This window comes from Rhinoraja longicauda, chromosome 10, assembly GCF_053455715.1.
Source record: "Rhinoraja longicauda isolate Sanriku21f chromosome 10, sRhiLon1.1, whole genome shotgun sequence".
NCBI classification, from domain to species: Eukaryota; Metazoa; Chordata; class Chondrichthyes; order Rajiformes; family Arhynchobatidae; genus Rhinoraja; species Rhinoraja longicauda.
Window position 1 is genome coordinate 22,808,483 of NC_135962.1, and position 25,896 is coordinate 22,834,378.

General features: G+C 36.3%; 1 long non-coding RNA gene across 3 annotated transcripts in view; it reads left to right on the forward strand.

Annotated features, from left to right (window-relative positions):
- LOC144597623 (uncharacterized) overlaps positions 1-25,896 on the forward strand; it is a 98,912-nt gene that overhangs the window by 67,359 nt on the left and 5,657 nt on the right. Inside the window, exons 1-2 of one of the 3 annotated variants that reach the window (XR_013547770.1) lie at positions 7,509-7,570; positions 25,709-25,809. This is a non-coding gene — a long non-coding RNA (uncharacterized LOC144597623). Of the gene's footprint in view, positions 1-7,508; positions 7,571-25,076; positions 25,150-25,708; positions 25,810-25,896 lie in introns of those variants that run through there. The other 2 variants (XR_013547771.1, XR_013547769.1) reach the window with 2 other exon arrangements.

The following is a 25,896-nucleotide window of genomic DNA, read 5'->3' on the forward strand; positions in this document are numbered from 1 at the left end:
CAGGAGAAAGGTAACTCTGAGAAAGAATGAAAGGTTTTACCAAAAAGTACTGAAAGGTAAAAATAGAATCAAAAAAGATACTAAAAGAATGAATATTTTCGGAAAAAATAATTCCTTTGCCGTTTGGCTTTATATCCAGTACTGACTTGGCTGTGGCTGACTTAGTTGGCCACAACTGGAATTCTGGTTCAGAAAAATTAGTTCTCAACTGGCGGCATATCTAGTTGAGGTAAGTTACAGGTTTGTTGATAAGTAAAACTTATGCACATATTTTAGATTTTGTTTTAATTCTTATGTTTTGTCAATGAATCAGCCTCTTTGATTAGTTTTGAGTCTAGAGGTTTCCAGGTTTAAATATAAAATGGCTCCTCTATCAGTTCTACAAAGCACACTCCTTTCCTGTTCCTTGGTGTCAGGGGAGGGGCAGCCATTTTGTTTGACAGCATGATAGTTAAGACTCCTGAGATTTCAAAGTGGAATTCTTTATTCAAAAATAGACTTAATTCCACAGCAGTTCAAGGTAATTACTCTCTGCCCCACATCCACAAAAATAAAGCAATAGTATAAATTTTGATTTATTGCACACAAGAAACAAAAAAATTCATGGTACTTTAATGTCACTTGTTGACAGATGTCATAATATTTTCCCTGCATGTCATCTGTCAACCAGTTACATTGAGTGTCAGCAATAACATCAGGATAATTTACTGCCACGACATATTGTCTTTCCTTAAAGTGAAACAATATAAAAGAAATGCAGGTACCTAAAAACAAACAAGACTTTTCTTTCATGTATTTCCTACTGAAGCTATCAGGCCAAGTCAAGCACAGGGGGCCAGAGATTAACCTTGTCCTTAATAGGTGAATTATTTTTTTAAAGCTTTTCATACAGGTGCAAAAGGTTGGATTAAATGTCACAGAGTGTTAAATGACTGGGCCATTAAAAACATTAGCAACGCTTCTTATTCACATGCAGTTCAAACTGGCAAAAACAATATGGCAAAAAAAATATTTCATGGAAGAAAATAAAATCAGTGCACAGAACATGGATAAATTCATAAACTCTAGCTTGTCTGGAATTCCCAGACCTTACCCATAAGTGCCAGTTCTATAGTTTGTTTCCTGGAAATCCAATGTCCAACATTGCCCAGCTTATTTATGGGACATGGGCTACGATTGTAAAGCTGTATCTACTTCCTACCTTTTATCCATGTCGAGGTTGTTCAAAGCCAATCACAGAGGTTGACATGAGACTTGCAGTGGTGGCTGGATTTTCTAATTAAAGCAATTTAACAATAATCCAGTAGTTGTTGAGATTCTTTTGCTTTTTTCAAGGGAACCTTCCAGAATACTGCTTTTATTGGACAAATATGATTTCAACTCTTCACGGATCTAAGTCAATTTAGCAAACATACCCACCACAGTATCAATCATGTTCTTAGTGTGTATGTTACAAAATAGATCAGTCAGTTAGGACATAGAATTGGTGGCAGTGAAAACTAAAAGATGTGTACAATTATTGACAATTACTTTCTGGAAAATGACAAAAAAATAAGAGAGTTTAAAAATTATACTTTGAATTTATATTTCACTGTTCGCTGCCAGTGCATTTTTGGAAATTTAGGTACATGCTGATACAATTATCATCGTTTTTAATAATTATTAGAAAATTGTGTGTTGTGCAAACATCTGATGCATAGCCCTACCAGAAGTACATTGAACATAGAACAGTACAGCACAGGAACAGTTCCTTCCGCCCACAATGTCTGTGCTGAACATAATGCTAAGGTAAACTAACCTAATTTGCCTAAACGTTCTCCATACCCCACCATTCCCTGCGTCAAATATTACAGACAATCAATCTGAAGAAGGATCCCCACCAGGAACATCACCTATCCATGTTCTTCAGAGATGCTGCCTGACCTGCTGAATTACACCAGCAATTTATGTAAATCAGCATTTGCAGTTCCTTGTTTCTGCTATATATTACAGATTTTGAAGGAAAATTTCCCCCATAGTTATGCCTCTTGGATCATAAAAGAGAACTGCAAGAATATTGGACAATATTCTAGAGCCATCAAATAACACTGTTCAAACTTTCTTTACCTGCCACATGCAGTAGTAAGTGGACAAATGTCCTAATAGATTTGCCATTGATGGCAGGCCCCAAAGGCTTAGATAATTTCCCTGAGATATCCCTAATGGAGGGATACCAACCTTCTCTGTCCTTAGGTAGACACAAAGTGCTGGAATAACTCAGACTGATTCGGACAGCATCTCTGGAGGAAAAGGATGGGTGACGTTTTGGGTCGGGACCCTTCTTCAGTCCCCAGGTCAGCTTACTTGCTGAAAGCTTGGTTTCAAGAGGGGCATCCTTTACTCTCACTTTCAAAAGATTTCTACCTCTTTGTATTTCATTGGATTTTCTTCCCACCCCTTTTGCAGCAGCAGCACCACAATGATCTCCACTATAGGCTCTCTCTGATTCAGTAACAAGATTCAGAGGTGGGACAGATCTGGAGCTGTGGGGGTGGGGTTGCGTTCCATCAAAACTCTGTACCAGAATTAAGATCAGCCTTAATATCAATTCTTAATAACGTTAGTAATTTGGATGCCAAATCCAAATATAAGTTGTCAAATTTGCTGACACCACAGAAATGGGGAAAGTTTCCACACAGACAAGACTTTAAAAGAGTTGCATTATCAATGGCGCTTTTATTGTCACATGTGCGAAGTGCTAACACAGTGAAATTCTTTTTCATACAAACAGTCCAGTAGAGTAGTGCTATATCCCCGATTCTCGATTAGCAAGTGTACAGAAATAGTGTACTATGCATCCATGTAAGAAGTGCATGTTTTGGCGCCATTAGTACTTAATTTTGCTTTGCAACGGAATATGCATGTGAGGAATACATTTAACATTGATAGATATGCAGATTTACATGCTGGCCAAACATATGCACGTTATATGTACGGTACGGTAGCGCAGCGGTAGAGTTGCTGCTTTACAGCGAATGCAGCGCCGGAGACTCAGGTTCAATCCTGACTACGGGTGCTGCTCTGTAAGGAGTTTGTACGTTCTCCCCGTGACCTGCGTGGGCTTTCTCCGAGATCTTCGGTTTCCTCCCACACTCCAAAGACGTACAGGTATGTAGGTTAATTGACTGGGTAAATGTAAAAATTGTCCCTAGTGGGTGTAGGATAGTGTTAATGTACGGGGATCACTGGGCGGCACGGACTTGGAGGGCCGAAAAGGCCTGTTTCCAGCTGAATATATATGATATGATATGATATGGTGATTCCAATCATATTAGCACAGGAGACCAAAAATCAAAGCAAATGAAAAATCCTGGAAAATCTAGAATAGGAAACTACCAAAAAATCGGCAAATAGACCCACATCAGTTCAAAATTTTTGAGTGGGCCAAAATATAGTTGGAGAGATAGATGTTTTCAGTTCTGGTCACCATGAAAAAAATGAACTGGAGAGGATGTAGCAAAGTTAAGTACAAAGGGAAAATATAATAAAGAAATATCAGAAGATTCAGGCTCTTTAGTCCTGGAAGAAATGATTAAGGCAGGGCACCTCATCAAGGAATATGAAATATTTCATGGTATATTCAAGATAAATCCAGAATATTGCCACAAAGTAAGCTGCAGAAGCAATATCAGCAAACATAAATTTAAATTAGTGAAAATAAATTAAAAACAGATGCTAGGAAGAACCTCTTTAGCCAAAAAAAAAGATAAATACTGGATAAATTAACCAGTAAAAATAGAAGTGATTGAAATATTGAGAATGATCGCCTTGTTGGTGGATACTGAAATTAGAGCGCCGGTATACTACAGGAAGATTAAATGATTTAAGTCATCCTTTTTAGTGTTTTACTTCTTTTTCATATTTGTGTGAACTTTAGATTAAGTTGTGTAACTTAAACAAAACTATTTGATGCAGAAACAGAAGTCTAATTATGCATCTGCTTACCACAACCATTTACTGAAAACTGTGGTCCTGTTGCTCACACTTTTGATTTGCACTCCCACTGGGTAAAGTTCCTAGCTGTCAGAATACACTTTTAATGACAGAGAGAAAAAGACATTTTACATTTTATCCATTCCTTGACTACCAAAAAAAATCCAATTCCTCCCTCATCTAAAAGAAGCAGTAATTCTTTTTCATAAAATATATATGAAGTTCAGGAATAGACATTTAGACTTTTGTAGGTATAACTGAGATATTAGATATGTAGTTCAAAAGAGCACTTCAGTAAATTGCATCCTTCAAACAAAGCTAATATTGAGCTGTTTTAACTCATGAAATATTAACATTAAGAAATAGAAGCATGTCAAACAACACTACTTCAGGAATGGTTTGCAACATATTTGTGTTGTTTTGTACTTTATCTAATCCCAAGAGATATCCATGGTTACCTCACTCCACTAAATGTTCGGGTAGAAATTAATGCTGGTGTTAATAGCGCCGAAACACTTAGCTCATTCATATGACATTCCTCTGCTATTTTAACAGAGGTGCTAAGCCATTTAAAATATTTCTGTTTAACTAAGGAACAGATGAATGCCATATGAATATGTAAGCATTCATCCACATAGTCCTGTGTGCAGTCATTTCTGCTCTGTTCATTAATTTAGATGCATGAATAATCTAAAATGAAAACTAATGATATATTGCTGTAGCCATGGTTTTCTTCTTTCAGTATCATACCACAGATTATTATTGTGAATACATTAACTTTTTTTCCCTGGGATAAAATCAAAAGTACGCTTAACTATCATAAATATAAGGCAAAACCAAGCAAAGAATTGACCTTAAGTGAGAGATACAATAGAAAGCAAATTCTACAGGAAAATAAAATTCTCAAAGTCTTTTTGGTCAAAGTATATTTATTCCTGAAAAGCCAAATGAGCGGAGTTGTCAGTGTATCCATTTTAACGGTTATTCAATTCAGTATTTTCTTCCTTTGAACTCAGAATCGGTGTGAGGGATATATGGTGAGGGATTGGGGTGGAATTAATTATACTCCCTCCCAGTATATAAGAAAATAGATTTTAAATGCAACCATCACTGTGTACATTTGGCGATCAAAAAAATTGCAAAAGAGAAATTCAGCCAGTTAAAAATGAATATTGCTCAATTTAGCTTATGTTAATTATATATCACTACCTCTCTTTGAGCAGGCAAGTTTTATTTCAGCTCTAGGTTTATGTGTAATCTGCTAGAATATCTGTTGAGTCACAAATCACTATAATTTGCGTATAGTGATTAAATTTTACAGTTCTGAATTTACCCTACAAATGCCTGGGTTCTGTGTGTAATTTGCACAATGATTTATCAGATTGATAGTAGAGGTAATAATTAATCTCTGCTTTCTAATATTTCATGCTAACAGATGCTAGGTTGCTTAAACCATTAACATTTGTCAGCTGCCATTAGTAATTTCTCTAACGAGATTTTTGTGTTCTGCTTTTGAAAGTGTAAGTGTTATATGTTATACATTGTCATATTTGATAATTCCTGAGGCCTTTATTAAAGAGATTTACAGAGTTCAAAAATCCATATTTCAGTGCTATTTAAATTCATGAACTTGGAATGTGACAAATTTGCTCTTACTTTTTAACATTATCAAGAGTGACCTTATAGTCACTTCATTTTTTTAATCTTACAGCATTCAGAAATTAGTTTGGTTTACATTTCATTATTCGAGCATTTGTGACTGCTTCTGTGTTATTTGTAATTGTGTGCACTGTAAACGAGATTCCATTTTTATCAGTTTTTTATCTCAATTACACCAGCATTTACATTTTAATCCAGTTTAGCTTGCAATTAAAATGCTTTAAAATTCAACTCCAGATGTGTCAAACCTCTGGAGAAACCAGCTCGGTTGTGACACTTTTTTAAAATTGATAAGTATGGCATACAGTGAAGACAAAATCTCCCTCTGATTACCAGGGTAGTCATGTTACTTTCTGAGTGATGTTAAAGATTTGAATGGCACAATTCTTATAATAATTTTTTTTGCAATCTAACTTTTATTCTCAAAAATATAAATGCAAGCTATTATGTTTTAAAACATAATTAGAATGATGAATAGTAACTGTGGAGAATTTTAATGCTTGGGTCTTTTAACAAGGGTTTCATTTTCTGGAAATATCTGCCTCTAAGGACTTTAAAAATTCTACATTCTGAATTGCCTATAATATTGGAAAATTATGAATAAATATGAATAATTTTCCTTCTACTTGAACTGAATTCTTTTTACCTTCTCTCTGTGATGCCAATGATGCAGCACCTCGTGCTTGGGCTCCAATGAATCTTTCAGGCTCCAGGATCATGTTTGATATTGTCAGATGGCCTGGAAAATTAAAAACCCAATTAAAAACTCAGCACGTGGGTCAACTTCTCTGCATATCAAAAGGCCTCCTCTGGCTATCTTAGCCAAATTATATCCGTTAACAACTCACTTTCCAGAAAGTGCAATAGAAGACCATTTATGAGTAATAACTACTTTCCAGATGATACTTTTCAAACATAAACTGCTTTCATGGCAGCAGAAAAAGTACAAGTTGTAATCAAATTGTCAATTTCTCCTTGGAAATGCAAAGGGTGCATTGTGACTCTAATTGTTAGCAGGAGAGTTGTATTTTTTTTCACAAACTGAACATATTTATATATTTGCCTAACCATGAAAGATTTTCTCCACCTTGGTCTGTAATCCCGACATAAATAGCATGATTAAATTTTAACCCACACTTGGCTTTGTTTGAGACATTCAGTGCAATTTTTTATATGAAAAAAGAACTGACAAAGAAAAGCAGTCGGCAAGTATTCCTATTTTGTAGCACTATTAATGATTTCTAGAACAAGTATAATTTATATGTGTTAACAATTATAAATTAGTGACATACAAGTAAATTAACTTTTTTTACAGGGAACTGACAGTGTGAAGCCAATCTTAGCAGTGATAGTTATTTCTTACATTCTTCACAATTCATTGCAGAGCCATTTTAATTATCAAAGCAAATAAACAAGTAGAAATTAATTACTGTAAGCAAAAATGTAGCTCTAAAATTTCCAAAATGTTCATATCTTTCTTTGTTAGAAAATATTTGGTTTCTAAATATATGTAAAGAGATTAAATCACTGATGTATTCATCATTTAAAATAAAAGTATACCAAAAATGAATTGAAAAGACATTTACCACGAAAAAGCCATGAATGTTTTCCAAAGCACAACCTCTCCAAAGGTTTCTCATGAGGCAACACAACTTCAGTTCCTGATCTTTAGCTTGTTTTTAAAATCTGAGTTAAATAGTTTAAATATCATCACTGATCTTCGTAACTCAAATGTTTGCTAATTGAAATAAAAAACACATTTCAGGGTAAGACATAATAATACAGCTGTTAAGATTGAGCAATTTTGAGTGCTGATGCGCGAATGGGACATAATGTTCCTTTTTTCTGACATGGATATATTTTTCTGTCACTTGGCAGAGGCTGTGTTCAGGAAAAACTAAAGACTTGCACTAAGACTCAGGAGGTGACAGCTAACCTGGTAGGTCATAGGATGTCTTCTGAATTAGCCTTGCTTTAATTCTCACTGAAATTCACAGTAATGGACAAGGAAATGGGCAGAGACATTTGCTTCACATATTTTATTTTCATTTCATGCAGATTACATATTCTGTCCTTATTAATGAGATGAGCCTATACCACACACTGCTCTATATTTAGTACCAGGGACCACACAGTTGATAGGAGGGACTACTCTATTGTCTTGTGATCACAGTCAGTTTGACATGACGCTAATTATGCCGTCTTTATTTAAATTTACCCAAGATGACTGCCTGTTCATTTGTATGCTTGCTTTTGCAAGACAGTAAACCATATATTCCATCCAATATGGCTGCTCGAACAATTCTGCTGTACCAAAAAGCAACCATCTTTCCAACACAAATTGCGTAAATATTTTTAGATTAGTTTAGTGATACAGCGAGGAAACAGGCTCTTCATCCCACCGAGTCCAAATGGACCAGCGGTCATCCTACACTAGTTCTGTCCTACACACTAGGGATAATTTACTAAAAGCCAATTAACCTACAAACCTCGAAGAGAAGATAGCTCAGATAGCTCCTCTGTCCCTCCCTTCCCCTCCTCCTTCCCAGATCTCCCTCTATCTTCCTGTCTCCACCTATATCCTTCCTTTGTCCCACCCCCGACATCAGTCTGAAGAAGGGTCTCGACCCGAAACGTCACCCATTCCTTCTCTCCCGAGATGCTGCCTGACCTGCTGAGTTACTCCAGCATTTTGTGAATTAACCTACAAACCTCTACGTCTTTGAAATATGGGAGGAAACTGGAGCACCCGGAGAAAACCCTTGCGGTCACAGGGAGAACTTGCAAACTGTACAAGCAGCACCCTCTCATCAGGATCAGATCTGGGTCTCAGGCTCTGAAAGGTGGCAACTCTATCACTCCACCACTGTGCCACCCTATATATATTTTTAGGGGATATAGCATGGATAGTTGGTGGACTTTGTGTTCTGAGCACAAGTCGGAAATTCTGTTTAACTAGGTCATCTCTGTGTCCTAAAGACACATGTTTCTCTCAACAGCAAACAGTCATACAAATGGTCTGATTTGTTTAACACTTATTCATTTAAGCACCTCTAAGTTACATTTTCCAACCCCTTTGCATTTATTCACCATGAGTTCTAATATTGCTAATGTGTAACAATGCTTATATTTACAACTCATCAGCTGATATTTTGCTTGAATATCAGGTACTTACCAAAGTCAGTTCTGATAGGCCATATGAAAAATCATTTTACATGGTTTGAGATTAAATAATAAAGAACATCTATAAACAATATGGCCACTCTCCCCAAAATATGGACACAGACCATACTAAATGAACTGACTCATGCAAAACAACAATTTACATACATGTTCTGCCTTTAATGTACCAAAGTGCATCAAGATGTTTAATCAGAGTATCTATAAACTCTTTGGCACAGAAGGAGATCACAATACAGATGATCTGCCTTTAAGGAGACCCTGAAGGAAAATAAAGGTATTACAAAGCTTCAGGGAGGGAAATGCAAAGTTTAGGAACAAGAAAGCTGACTACATGGTATAATTGGTGGAGAATTTTAATGGGAAATTTGCAAGAGGCCAGAAATGGAAAAATGCAGCGATCCTGAAAAGCTGAATAAGATAGGGAGGGCAACATCATCAGGATTTATAAAACAAGGAGGGTTTTAAAACTAACATTTTGCCACACAGCGTGAGCCAGAGAGGCAATTTGGATTTGTGATAGTTCTATATACATCTGACAGAAAAGGTGTTGAATATTTGTGAATTCCAGGTGCAAACCTTCACTAATGTAGGCTATCTGCTACAACGATAGCCTTCACTAACATGGGCTATTTTTCATAAGAGTTGAGTAGGGAAAAGCAAAATAGATGTTGGATGCAATCAAAGGTTGCATCATTTTTTTCTGTTTTTTTTAGTGTGTTTCTTTACACTGTGACTGCAACAAGTTTACATAGAAACTCTATTGTGGTGGTGCTCCAGGAAAGTGATCCTTTATTCATAACACTCATGATCTTTGGAATGCGAAAGATTGTTCTCAGCATACTTAACTGAACAGGATTTTATATAGTAGTTACAGTATGTTATTGGGCTAAAAATCTAGGTCTTGCTATGGTAGTAAGGGAATTTAAATTCAATTAATGAAATAGATCTGGATTTAAAATCTACTATCAGTAATGGTGATTGTAAAACTACTCTACTGTCATAAAAATCCATCTGGTTCATGTAGACATAAAATGCAGGAGTAACTCAGCCGGTCAGGCGGCATCTCTGGAGAGGAGGAATGGGTGACGTTTCGGGTCAAGACGCTTCTTCAGACTGATTCATGTCCATCCATTTGGTTCATGTCCTTTTGAGGAGGAAATCTTTTGGTCCACCTTGATCAGGCTCACATGTATCTCCAGACTCAGTCATTTGGTTGCCACTTAACTGTCCTTTAGCCTACAATTAGTTGTATCAAGATTTCAGTGATGTTAAACTCAATGCACATATTTAAGGGCGCAGGTAAGTGGCCTTCTTAAGGACAATTAGGGATGGGTAATAATTTCTGGCCTTTCCAATGCTGTCCACAACCTGCGAATGAATTAAGAAAAAATCCCAATTCTGCAGGAGATATATTGCAAACATTTTAAGTTCATTTTAATCTGCCTGCCATCACAAACTATCACTGTAAATCAACATACCATTTTACAACTTCAAATTTATTACTGACGTGATAAATACCTATATAACACAGTTAGCTGGGATCTAGGAAAATGTTAATTGAATAAGTATTGGGACAGTAGTGAAAATTCCCATCTGTTCTTGCCATTTCACTGCTAATATTGCCTTTGTGATCATTCTTCATCTGTTAACCATGCACTATCAATTCGATCGGTGAATTGTTTTGCCAGATTCAGAGGCTTCTTTGAGCACATCTCCCATGCCAACAACCCCTTCCACTTAGAAGCTGGAAGTATAAGGGAATGTCACCACTTCTCCTCCAAGCTATTTATTATCCCGGAAGTATATTGTCGACCTTTCACTGGAACTGGTTCAAAATTCAGAATCTCTCTATCTAACAGCACTGTGAGTGATTTTACCAGGAGGACTGCAGCACCTCAAGAAGACAGCACAGCACCACATTCACAAGGGCAATTAAGATGGGCAATAGATGCTGTCCTTGCAAGCGTCGCCTATGCCCAGTGATAAATTGAAAGGAAAGTGTTGATCATTCGAAGAAACAGATTTTGAAATCCATCCTCTATATAATGGATGACACAGCTAGTCGATCTTCTATGACATAGCTCCAGCAATCCGCATTCAATACTGATCACAGGTACAGTCTGTGTGGAGTTTGCATGTTCTCCCAGTGTCTGAATGGGTTTCCTCTGGATGCTCTGATTTCCTCCCACATCCCAAAGATGTGTAGGTTAGCAGGTTAATTGGCCACTGTGAGCTACCCCAATTGGGTAGGTCAGTGGTTTAATATGAGGATGGTTGGTGGAATTGTAAGAAGAATAAAATAGGAATAGTGTTGGATTTGTATAAATGGGTGCTTGATGGTTGGTGTGGATTCATTAGGCCAAAGGAATGTTTCCATGTGGTATAACTCCAATGAACTAAATAGCAAAAGAATGAAAATTAAACAACATAGTTAAGGGATTGCCAGGTATTTATTAATGGTTTGACTCCCCTGAAGAATATTGTGAAATAAATATATGCAATTGCAATACTCTCCATGAAAACATACAGTTGAATAGGCTTATATCTGCTGGAATGTAGAAGGTTATTATTTTCGGCTTTGAAAGAGGTTGATTGAACAGGTGGGGAGGAACTTCTTTCCACCATGGATGGAGTCTAGGTCAAGAGGACTTTAAAATCAGATCCTGACTTCTTAAGGAGGAAACCTTTTTTGAATAACTGTGAAAATGCAATATTGACTACATAAAGCTAAAATAAAGTCATCAGGCAAATATTACACAGCTTCTACAGTATGCAGTGGATAGTGATGACATACTGTACATAAAATCATACACTGTAATAATTGTCATGCATTATAGGTGTGCATGCCTTAGGAGTGACCTTGTTTTTCATTCATTTCACAAAAGATAATTCATTTACAACATCAGAAAGCATGATCTCCAAACCAAGTGACAATTTGACTGATAAGTGGCAAATTGTTAAAAAATATATAAATGGGAAACTGACATTATTCATATTCATTCATTTATGAGGACATTCATGTATTGAACATCTCAACAACAAAAAATCTACCTCAATTGGCTTTGCTGACTGCTAGATCTTGAGTTTGCTTTCCCTTCCATATAACAATATTTTGGGGATTATTTAAACTTCAACTATTCAACAAAGCTAAGTTGGTCAGTATTCAACGAAGACAGGAATTAAAATAGACTGGACGTAGATTCACCATTCACTCATTTAAACCACACAATGTAATTTTTAATATGGCCATTCCGTTACCTAACTGTTGAAAGAAAGCAAATTTGGATATACCTTTATCAATGGATTTGATTTTATAACCAAAACAATTATTTGTAAAGAGCAACAATGTGTTTAATCTATTTGTAAGCTAGAAGGTGGAAGTAAGGAAATACTATAAAAGAGAGTGGAAAAAGTAGGGAAGGAGAGAGGTAGATACCTAATTAATATACCAATCATTGGCAGGATGTTCATGGAGGCAGTTTACTTATTCTACCCAAAATTACACAAAGGAACCAGAACAGCTTCAACATTCAGCTCAAGCAGTATCACGTGGGACATTGTCAGTGGTGGTGGTAGAGGGAGGATCAGCTAAATCCCAACTTCTGTTGACAGCGAGTCAAAGTAGGGAGATCAACGTTGATCTCTGAAAGATTAAAATGCAAGCTGGCAAATGATAAAGAATCATGCCTGTCCACTAGGTCCTGGAACAACAGATGGTTTATTCCATAGTAACAAATACTTGTAAGGACACAAAGTGCTGGAGTAACTCAACAGGTCAGGCAGCATCTCTGGAGAATATGAATAGGTGACATTTCGTGTCGAGACTGTTCTTCATGTTTTCCTGGGCTGCTGAGTTACTCTAACACTTTGTGGCCTTTTATGTATTAATCAGCATCTGCAGTTCTTTGATTCTCTATACTAACAAATACTGGGCACTGGACCACATCATTGTGAATGCATAAATCTGTGTGCAGCTAACACTTAACAGTTAGCTACACAGATGGTAGCATCAACTAATTCCACCCTATCAATGTGGCTTGGAAATTGATGTTCCAGAAATGCCCACTCTTAACCTCGTACAATTTAGCACACATACAGCAGCAGGAAGGAACCCCCTTCACTTCAATACAGAAACAATAAACTGCTCTTGTTTGGTACACTAACATGTGCACAGAACTTACATCCAATCCCTGATGAAAAATATGACCTTGGTCAAATACATATGAAAAGTCACACAGTGGCTTTTCTCACACTAATTAATGTTCTAAAATGGTACTTACACTGCTATCCATTGGGAGCTCATGGCATGACTCACAACTGCTGCATTATTGTTGTGTAGACAGTGTTTGGGAAATGAGTCAGCAGGAAAGATTGCCCAAAGACGAGAGTAATCACAAAAGGGCGAATACTCAGCTCTCTCCTCTGCTGGGAGGCTGGGGTCTTATTATTCTGCAGAAGAACTGACCCAATCATGATTACTTCAAACCTCTGCCAACTGTGCACTGGTCGCAAGTGATGGGAGGAAAAGCCTTGCAACAGTGGAGGGAGCGCCAGGGAATTACTCCACGTTCTCACACTTGAAAAGTTAGGCAGGAAGGAACTGTGTGCAGGATGCCAATGTAAAAGTGCAGACACTTTAATTGGGATCTTATTTATAAGCTCTGTGTGATCTGCCTCTGGTTATCTAAAGGACGTAGATTTCCTCCCAGATCCCCAATTTCTCATCAGAATTTCAGGAAAGGTTTGCTGCATGACCATTGATGTCATTAGTAACATGACTGACAAAAGAAAAATGTCAGTTTCCCCAAGGGGAATCACTTCCAGAAGTGTTGAGACCAATTTGCTTTTTTGATTCAGGGTAACGTCATGGCAGTAGTTGGAGATGACATTACTGATGGTTTGTCCAATGAGCTGTATGGATAGACACAGGCGAGGTGCTGGAATACTAGAGGATAGCTAATGTTGTGGCTCTATTTATGAAGGCCTGTAAGGAAAAGCCTGGGAACTATACATCAGTGAGCCTAACATCTGTGGTAGTTAAGTTCCTGGAGGGTATTCTGATGGATAAGATATATATGTACTTGGATACACAGGGGCTGATTAGGGATAGTCAGCATGATTTTGTAAGTAGGAGATTATGAATTACGAACCTGACTGAGTTATTTTGAAGAAGAAACCAAAAAGGTTGATGAGTGCAAAGCCATAGAGGTCTACATGAAGTTCAGCAAGGTATTCAATATTTCTTTGTGGTAGGCTACTCTGGACGGTTAGATTGCATAGGATCCAGAGAGAGCTAGCTAACAGGATAGAAAATTGGCTTCATGGAAGGAAGCAGAAAATGATGGTGGAGGGTTGTTTTTCAGACTTGAGGCCTGTGACTAGTGGTGTGCCTCAGAGATTGGTGCCAAGCTCATTGCTGATTGTGGTTTATATCAACGATATAGCTGAGAAGATACAAGGCATGTTTAGCAAGTTTGTAGATTACACTAAAGTCAGTGGTATTGTAGTTAGTTAAGATGGATATCAAAAGTTCTTGATCAGCTGGGCAAAGGCTAAAGTACTCAGATATTGGCTATCTGCTGCAATTGGATTTGAAACATCAGCCATCACATTTTGCAAAATAGTTAGGACCACAAGTTGTAGGAGGAGTTTCCCAGAACTATTAGCAGGAAAGGATAAGTTCCATACCAAACTATTTGATAAGTAGGGGATGGGCTCCAATGGGGTCTTTGCCACTGTAACTGGGCTTTCTAGAATGCCAGCTAATGCATGGAGCTTTCAGTTCTTTGAGTGTCGACATCATCTGTTGTTGGTCCCAGAGAAGAGCTTATCTAAGTTCTATCCAATGAAGTTGAATCCAATGAAGTAGCCAATAAAGTAAGGACAATGAAGTTGTTACTGATACCAGATACTAGATACTGGTATCAGCAAAATAATTTCTTCCAGACCAAGCTGCAGGAAATTTGCCCCAGGTGACTTGCTAACTACAAATTCCAAACTAAGTCATCCAATGGCAGTCACAAAGGTAAAATGTAGTAATTATGTACTGTACAAAAGCGTACTGGAAATGCTATAAATCTGAAATAAAACAGAATATGTTGGAAATACTCTACTTCCCTACAGCCATCAAGCTATTAAACACTACAACCTCAAATGAGCTCTGAACTTCAATAGAGTATTATTATTATTGTTATTATTGCACTACTATTTTGGTGTGTACGTATATGTGTGTGTGTATGTGTATATATGTGTGTGTATGTGTATATATGTGTATATATACATGTGTGTGTGTGTGTACTTGTGAGTGTGTATATATACATACTGATCTTTTTTTCTCTCGTTTATTATATTGTTTACAGTGCACTATGTTTACATTTTCTGTTGCGCTGCAGCAAGTAAGAATTTCATTGTTCTGTCTGGGACATATGACAATAAAACACTCTTGACTTGACTTTTGAAAACTCAGTAAGTCAGGCAGCACTCACATAGAGAGAAACAGTTAATGTATCAAGGATTATTTTCACTCCCCTTGGGCCTTTTCAGCACTATTTTACTGATTTGTAGTTCCTTGCTACCAGTAGGGAGAAAGGCAGAATGGTGTGTTTATGGTAACGTGTATGGACTGAACTTTGAGATATGTTCTTTCAATATCTGCAGTTTGCAAATCAAATGATATACTGTAGGTTGGGGCATTGAGCGGAGGAGTAGTGATTGAATATGAAAATCAATCTCCCTGGATCGAACCCCACAGTTAATTCCTGACCAATGGCCGTAGCAATGATGACTCTTTCACTTGCGCAAGAAAACAAACAGCAAGGTGCTGGAGGAATTCAGCAAGTCAAGCAGCACATATGGAGGGAAATGGCCAGATGACGTTTCAGCCGGGACATTTTTTCAAGACTGGAGTATGGGGGATGTAGTTTCCATCAGCTATCTCATCTCTACTTCAGTCTAGAATAAGGGTCCTGGCGTAAGATGTCATCTGTCCATTTCGCTTCACAGATGCTGCTTGACCCACTGCATTTCTCCAACAGTTTTTTTTTTCTCAAGGTTCCAACATCTGCAGTCTCTTGTGACTCCATGATACTTTTACTTCCTCCACTAGTAGCCAGACATGTCAACTGGTTTTTAATTGGTGATGCTCCATTAATATGCCAAACCATTGTGCAAGGGAGAGAAAGGTACACCTGTGAATGTTGTGCAATATGTTGGATTTTGAGGTTGTCATGAATGAACAGTCAAGAGTAAATGTTACCCATATGGTTTGATGTAAAACATACACCTAGTTGCCCAACATCTCTTACTGAATCATTGTAGCCACCCAGATTGCAATGCTCCTCTGCTTTAAGAAGTCCAGGCTAAAGGGGGTACTTGCCATTGCATCCTACTATAAAGTGTTCAACCAACCAACAGAACTACTTGGAGCTGGCTTAGTGAAAGAACATCAAAACGAAGGTAGCACACCCTTCGTGTGTTATTTGCATCAAATCAAACTGATTTGAGTAAATCAGACATGATGAATCCACCTATCCATTTACTGGAGCTATAAAATTTAGTCCTCAGTACCCCAATCAATGCCTCGCTATCTCAGCAGTGCACCCATGTTACAATTAAGTTTAGATTGTAGCTTAAACTCTGGGATAAGAATATTATCATTGGCCCACACTTGGAAATTAAATATATTATTCAGCTCCTAATTGCACATTTTTGCAAAACTATATCTTATTCCTCATAAATACAAAGATATACTAAAGGTATAAATAAATTTTAAAAAATTGAAAAAAATATATATATTTTGCAAATAGCTGCATAGAATGTTTAAAATGACCAAAGACAATTCTTTCCGCACCAGGGAAAAAACATCCAATCCGTAATCAAAAGAGCTAATTTTTATATTTTGTTTGATTTAAAATACTCATAAACATTGTTCTGGTTGTGAATCAGGTTCACAAATAGTACCTCAGCAGCTGAAGCAAATCTAGTATTGTTTACAATCATCATACGACCACCATCTAGAATCCACACCATGGATCTGAAGCAAAATGATGAACAAAGACAAATTCAAAATATACTTAACCACAGCACTCGCTGCAACCCACACTTTATATTTGCGGTTAGATAATATCTGTATTCATGTACCTAGTTCATCAAATAGGGTGTTCAGGCACCATGCTTCTATTATTATGCATCCACTTTGATAAGTGCAACATCAGCACAAAAAGAAAGTCAACTCTTGGACGCTTGATAGTGCCATTTCATTGCTGGTGAAAATGACATTGCATTCTTATTGTCAATGGGAAGGATTCATGTGGAAATATCTGGTAAACGTGTAAATGTATAACAGGAAGTAACCTCTTTAATGTACTGTCAACTATTTAAAACTGTAACCTACCAAAATTTATCATTGTATGGATGTTCAGCATGTTTTTCAGCTTTTGCTGATGGCAACACAAGAAGCTGAACAGTTTTATCCCTATAAAGAAGTAGCAGCAAAAAGCTCATCCACGGACATGCTACACAATAGAGGCAGCAACTTGTACTCTGCTTCTGAATGTCAAATTTCAGTAGTTGAATGAAAAGCCCTGGTGCTTCCAAGTAACACTTTTAGTATTACCGACCAGGGATGTATTTTTCATTCTGATGCAGGGTCTCAACCCAAATATTGACAGTCCCTTCCCCCCCCCACAGATGCTGCCTAACCTAATAAGTTGTTCTAGTAATTTGCATATTTTTCCTTATCATAGATGTATTACATTATATTAAACCAAAAAGTGCACAACTGAAAAGGTTTTTTTCCCATGAATGATATCTGCAGAGAATTGTCTGTGTTACACAAACCTGCCAATAATGGTGGGCAATGTACAATGGACTAACAATTATTTTGTTCGCGACCCCACCGCCACAGAACTCAGGGGCACGAGTTGAAAGGATTATGCAATACTGGAAATGGTAGGGGTGGAAGGCTGGGACAAAATCAGAATCAAGAATATAGTGGAGATCATTGGAAATTGTAATGAAATGTCGTGGGTTGGTAGAGGGTAGGTATAAGGCTGGTCACCATGACTTAATGCTCAACTCCACCTTGTGGGTCCAGTGCAAGCAACACTATAAATAACACTAAAACAAACATCACAAGCGCTGTGAAGGTCTGTGCAACATCTATGCATTGGGAATGAGTTCCATGCATTAACATGTCTGATGCATGAAGGATCCAAAAGAAGTAAGATGAAGTCTTTGAGCATCTTACAGTCGTCCACCCTCTCTCTTTACAATTCACTTTTCATTGAGATTGAATCACGAACTGGATGAAGCACAGTTCACATGATCCAATTTGCAGGTAAAAGAAGGTTATACATTAGGGCAAGTTCAGATTCAATATATATATATATATTACTGAGAAGAAAAATAGGATCACCTTCATGCTGAGAATATTGTTAGGCAGTTATAAAATTTGTCAACTCTGCGATTTTTGAAACTTGTTAAAAAAACTAAATTTCATTCAAATTCCTAATAAAATGCCTAGTATGCCATTTGGAAATCATTGCCTGATTAGGATAACTATTTGCACCACAACTTGCAAATTAAAAGTGACATTTAAAAATGCTAATTTAGAAAGAAGATTAACAAAATGATATATTTTTTATAATTTGCATGTGGATTGAACATTGAAAACATACATGTTCACATGATGCCCAAACAGAATCATGCAATGCAGACAGCTGCAAATGAATGCACACAATCCATTGTTTTGACTGTAATGGGGTCTGTCATATGAGATCAAAATGCAGAGAATATTTACATTTTGCCACTCACTGTGTCTACACCGTGCGACTTACAATTTTCCCACATCAATGGACATGCTTTAATGCATTATGCAGTCATGACTCAATGGCCTAGCCATGTCTGTTGGCAATGAATACTGATGGATAAACAAGTTTAATTTATCAAAAAAGGCAAGCATTTTATGTAAAATGATAAGGAACTATTCAGATTCCTTAGATTATCTATTCATCAACTGTATTTGGAATATTAATTGATTCACTGGATGTGCAATTTCCCACACCTCAAAAATGGATGTACACAGTATTAGAACTGAATTTTATATATGAAGTATTAAAAATGCCCATCAATCAATATGGGGCAACTAACAGAAGGGAAACTAGAAGCCCAGCTTGACTTAATGTCTCAGCGTAAGCACTTCATGTAAGAATGTAAAGCACAAAATATTAAAATGAAACAAGCAATTTCTTAAGATCTTACAAGGCATTTTCACTTTAAATATTGTTGAATTATGTTTTTTGTTTTTTTTAATCTATTAAGAACTCATACAATCTTATATTTAGAAATAAGTAGAACTGCAAAACCATTTTTTTTCCTTTGTTTTGAATCAAATAACTTTACTAGCATTTCAATTTACAAAGATGCCGATTTATTTTTTGTAATTTCACAAGCTGTTCTCATACCGTAATCCAAAATGTATTATTAAGTTGATTGCACAATAAATTTTCCTTTCTAAATTTGCTATAGATATTGCACTTTACAGTGTCTTCATGGTCATGATATCAAGACAAGTACAAAACTAAAATGCAACATTGTTTGCTTTGATGGATATGGATCTGAACTTAGAAAGAAACAAATATTGAAAATTATTTTAATTGGATAATATTTCATCACAGCCAAGACTATGATATTTCAGAGTCCTTAGTGCTTCAGAGAAAATACTTTACTTCAATTTAGCTTAGTGGAAGTAGTAGTAGTAGTAGTAGTAGTACAATGATTTATTACATTAGCTAATTGTTTCAATCAGCATCTCTATTAGGTCTGTTTTTGATAGAATAATGAAGAAAATGTGATAAGCAGCATTGCGGTAATTACATTTACTGAGAATATCAAGATAAAAGCTTCCCTGCCACTAGTCAATAAATCTGGTGGTGGTGATGATGGTGATCTGTACTTACCATCAGAATTTGATGTAAATCCAAATTTACGTATATAAATGTATTTCTGCTTAGCATGGCAGATCACTGAATGGAATTCTATTTTTTATGCTCAGGCGCACACGAACGTTACTAATGTCATATCTCTGGTATCGCCAAATACAGTGATAGAATTCTCTTGTTATGTGCATGCAGAGTACCTCACGAATGAGTCCTTACATGCCTCACAAGAACATCAACTAACTGTCAATTTGGTTTTATCATGTACAATCTCAAAAAAAACACAGGCAGAGTATCTGGGCACTCTGTATCCAGACTGCACTCCATCCATGATGTGACAGGATTGAGGCCAAACTAAATTGCAAGCATCAACAGTGAAAAGTAATATTCATGGTTTAACAAAGGCCAATAATTACTTTTAAACAGATGAAAAATAAGTTCACAAAAACTTCATTTCCAACCTGTCAGTTGTGCAAGATTACAAATAAGAAGACTGTTTATGTAAATACACTTTATGTAAAATATACATTTTACTCAAATCAGGACAAGATCTGTTTTTATTAAGAAAATGTCACTGTGCATTACTAGTAGTAGAAATGCTAAATAGTGAATTTGACACAAACCACCTTTTTTATTAAATGAATGTGAATGATATGCAACTCAAAGGAGCTGCAGTAAAATATTTAGGAATTTGTTTATACAAAAAATGCGTCAGCTGTGGGTTTAAAAAAACCTAAGTATTACCTAACACAGAGGGAGGATGATGTTAAAATACACATTGGAATAGAAAGGAAAATACTCCAAATGGTATGATGCCAGTGGAACATGTAATGAGTACCAATTGCTTTATGTGATTTTAGAACTAAAGATTCAGAACAGATAACACATTTGGTTTCAAATCATGGATCTATCCCAAGTTATTAAGAAAGGCCTGATGTTAATGCTCTCATTGTAATCAGTGTAATATTATGCTAAAACAGAATTAACCAACTGGAAGAATAAGCAGCAGTCCCTCCAGTGGTTGTCTGTATCTATTCTTCTGCAGTTGCACTGTGTTGGTCAAACAAATTAAATTATTGTAGCAGTATGTAAGTAATTTCATGTAAATGATGGTGTTAATGTTCTGCAATGCACTGCTGGCAGTAAGCTGGTCCGTTTTGCAGCAACAATGCTTCATTCCTCCTCCTTACATATACTGGCACATAAATGAATTAAAAAATCTTTACATTTGATTATAACTTATTTCTCATAAATGCTGGTTGCTTATGTGTTAAAAAATGGATCCTCTTTTTCCAAGTAATGAACAAGAATGATGAAGTCAAGGTTACTTGAAAATTGGTTTGCAGGATTAAAGGCAAAGATTTCATACCGCCAGATTTTAGGATATGTTAGCAGTGTGACAAACACGAAGACGGATTTTTTTCTGGCATGAGCCATACTTTCATTTTGTAGAACCCAGTAATGAAAGGAATCAATGCAAAATTTTCAAGGTCAAAAATTGGTATTATATACAATTTTAAATGAAAAGAGTCACAGATACACAACCCTATCAACTGTGCTGCGCTGCTGATTTGAGAGCCATGCAGTACACACATATGGATAATTGAGTCACCTATAGTCTGCTCAGAAGATATGTCTCGCCAATGATTCCTATCCAAATGTTACCCTTGTACAATAAAAATCTGAATTTTAAATCCTTTAAATCATATCTCATTTTAAATTCCTGGAAATGAAATACAGACAATAAAGATTATTCTAAAACTGCAGTGTATTCATTCCAACTTTTAGTATCATTACGTACATTAAAGATGTCAAGTCCATACTGCTTTTAATTTTAACTCAGCTGCTTTCGTGAATTTGGCTGAACCCATTTCATTTTAGGGGCTACAAAGGCATTGTGGAGGTTTCATCCTGATTTGTATTGTGATCATTTTCAAAATTAAGAAGTGTATCCCTGCTTCTCATCAAAACCTAGTTAATGAGATGACTGTCTTTCGATAAAGGAAATGATAAAGCACCCATGCCATAAAGCATAAATTAATGCTTCAGGGTTAAATACTGGAACTAACTCGTGTTTCAACAAAGGCCCTTACCAGTAGTTAAAATAACTGACTTAAATACCTTCTTCATACATGCTTACTGCCTTTTTTTTTTTAACTCAACTGAGTTTTTTTTGTCTTTTTTGCTTCAGATTTGCATTGCAGGTATTATATTTTGCAAATTATTGCATGCACCATTTGGCTCAAGTGAAAGCAGTTATAAGTGGACGTGTCAGCTTGAAGCAATACACAAATAGATCAGGGTATCAAAGCTTTCTAAGGCTTGGATATTGCAGCTGAAACCATTGAATAAAATACTACATGGAAAATTAACGATCTAAAGAAAGAAACACTTAATTACAATAAAGTCAAAACCGAAGATTCGAACAATTTTAACTTCTGATAAGCACTGTGCAGCACTGGAGAAAAGCTATAGTGATAATAGGTTTGATACATATTCTTGCAAAAATTATATCACATTAATGAGGTGGCTTAAAGGGCTCATGCATTTTGTAAGAGGCATTTCAATGTATTAGTATAATTAGCAGTGATGAGAAAACTGTTTGGAACTGAATTACCTCTCACGAGTTCATTTGAGCTATATGAAATTACACCATGCAAGAAGGAAAATTATGGAGCCATCCAGGGAGAGTTCATGCCTGATTTGATCATAACCACTAATTGGATGATCATTTTTGTAAAGCCTTTCAAATGGTTGACAGTTTCTGTCTCTCATTTTTTTAATGGACTTACTCTTTGCTTCCCGAACAAGGCAACTAAACATAGAGGTTTTTCTGGGAATCTTAGTGGTTCTGGGGAGTCTACAGGTGTAATTGTCTCAGTTTTGAACAGACCTTGTCCCTTAATTAGCTGCCTTCTCGAGACCCCTAATGAGAGTGGCTTTTCTTGATAATAATCTGAGAGAATACCTGATGAGCGAGGCTCTCCAAAGTCAGATGCTTGTCAGCAGACACCATACGACAGCAATTTAATGAAGTTAAAAACTGACCTGCTTCTGAATGCTGGACTGGCACCCATGTCATACAGCCTTTTGATTCCTGTTAGTCTGTTTCTGTTACATGTGTCAAGTGAATTAGGGTGGGAGTTCTGGAAAGAGATGGGCTAAAGATGAAGGAAATGGGAAGGGTAAATTATAAGCTGGAGTCATTGTAAGAGAGCACCCCCTCTCCAGTGATTTTAATTAACGTATTTATTGATCAGATCTGGTAGAACACCACTGCTTAATTCCTTAAATGTTATTAAAATGATTATGTCAGCATCATATATTATGCAAAGCCATTCACACAGCATTATACTCCAAATACAGTACCAATTTAGAAAATGTGGACACATTCTAACTTCCTAATATATTGCTGAATTCATCTATGAATATATTTCACTTTGGTAATTAACATATTTTAAATGAATATTTGTGATGCAACAATCATCTCTGTCAAATGATATAAAATCTACAGAGTTGATGCAGGGGTACAGATAGTGGAATACATTTTTGTTATTCAATGGCCCTGGCATTTCCATAATTTATGCAGACTCAGGAACTAGGACTAATTTCCTACCTCACTTATGTCCAAAAATAGTATATTTTAATAATTTGTTTTACCACTAGCTTGAATTTCTATCACCTTGACTTATTGGCATTGTAAGTGTAAATATATTTAAAAATCAGCATTTTTAAAATGGTTTGAAGTCGGAAGGCTGTTACTGTTATCAGCTGTTAGCACTGAAATCACATTGGCACGGAAACTATTGTTGCAATATTTAGAGTGCCAAGACGCCAGTTTGAGAAATTCTAACTTCCTTTCGTGATAAGTTGGTAAAAACTTCTCTGCATTTAAACATTAAAATATAGTTTTTCTTGCATTATATTTATTTTCCTTCTGTTATTCCAGTTTGCAGTCGATTTACTTTTTGTCCATGACAGCCCAGTTAATGCTAGTGCTCAGCCATGTCATGCTGTTTCGTAGAACAATATATTAGTACATTGATATGCAACAACTGTTTTAATATATCTTAAGATCCGAGGAATAGCACCAAGTGCACTATTTAGAACACATCCTTCTCAAATGAGTATTATTGATGATATAGTTAAAATCTTCAGTATGTGTACTTCATGTCAAGCTTTGCTATTATAAATTCCTTTGTCCAAGTTTATACTGAAATTCTCCCTGTAAAACATTGCGCACTAGTACAACTTCGCAAGTCCTAACACCAAGCACCACCCCTTCCACATACTGCAAAAGGAATTGCAGCATCACCAATGGTAGGAGACCATAATTGCACACCACAAGGTTTTTTTCCAGTATAAAAATGATACAGGAACATTTTCACAAATATTTTTAAAATCAAGTATCTCAATCAGCCACCATAACCTCATTAGGCTCTCTGATTAACATTTCTATGGGATTTCTCCAGAATTTAAGGCAGTTGATTGGAAGAACTCCAACATAAATTTTGAAATAAGATTTAAAAATGGGCCATGATTTAAGATTGGGATTCCTGGTCCAATGAGGAAATGGCATTTATTGGCTAGTTCTTTAAAATTGCTCAGAAGAAGAATCATGTAATTCAGCAAATTATTTTTTTGTACTAAGGAAAATTTTAATAGCCTCACTAAGTTAGCAATTATACTTCTGATTAATTAAAAACCCCTCTTACTTTCATCCCAGTTCTTCTGACCAATGTTGGGTTCTAATTATGCACTAGGATGGCATCTAGGATTTCAGTTTTTTTTAATATAACTTATACCATAGTGTTCTAACAAATCATGACATTTCCTTACACCCGGCAATTACAAAGGCCAAAAGGGCAAAGAGATGGCTTGACAAAATTCTTCCATGCTTCTTTATATCTTTTTGGACAATAAGGGAACTGGAACGTAGCTTTGATTTTTAGTTGTTTGGGAACACAACCTGTTTACTTTTGGTTTATACTGGCACTAACATAGGCATAGGTGAAATAATTCATCGCTGCTAAAATAATTATAAGCCCAAATCTGCAAGAAGTATCAGACCATGCTTTCTCTTTTATTAGTTCATGCATTGTGCATCAGCCTAAAATTGAACTCTAACTGACAAGATAACATTAGTAAGGTCTGCAGTGATTGTAGACATAATGCTAGGGTGTCACTGATCTCACCCAAGCTTTCTTTGGCAGCCTACCAGATTTTCCCTCACTATGGCAGCAGCTGCAAAAGCTGACTATAATAACACAGTAATTTGCTAATTACTTAGGCAGGAAACTCAGTTTACAAAATATTAAAAATGCACCTTAAAGGAATCAGTGCACTTGAAAGAGGCAACAAAAAGAGTAATATCTTGATGACTTGAGAACACTTTAAAGTAAGTACTTATTGTATACTGTCAATATTTGCACATATTATAAACACTTCAAGGTCCAAAAAGGCATTTGCAATGTGTGTGCATGCAAAACCTGAGTTGCACCAGACATCAGAGATTATGTACGTTTCTGTGGGGGGTTGACAGCAAAGAAGCTGAGAGGAATCTTCCCTTACAGCAGAACATGGAATTTGAAGACATGATTTTGACAAATGTAGAAGGTGATGAGGAAGAATTTCATCTTTCAAACGTCCATGAATCTTTGGATTTCTCTTTTTTAGAGACCTGCGGAGACTGTGTCACTGAACATGATCATGATTGAGATTCATTTTGGACTGTCTGCATATAGGAAATAGGCAGGAACATAGAGTTAAACTTAAGATTGTATCACCCATGATCTTACTGATGAGTGGAGCAGGCTCAAAAAGCTATATCTATTTCTACTTTATATGTTATATCAAATGAATGAGACTATGAGTACATATACAATAATTTCCAACTCAAGTATGCACATTAGCCCGATCATCATGTCAATCAACATGCAACTCTGGTTTGGTTTCAGATATGCCTGCCTCACAACTTAACCTTCAGACTAACGTCACTGGTTAAACACACTGTTGCAGGATTTGTTCCACCATCGGCACCATGAAACGGGATCATAAGGTTAGATGCTGATTAATTTTTTTCTGGCAATTGCTGTAAATTTTACATGTTTAGACTCTCTGGAGTTGGTTTAAATTGTAGATGTCT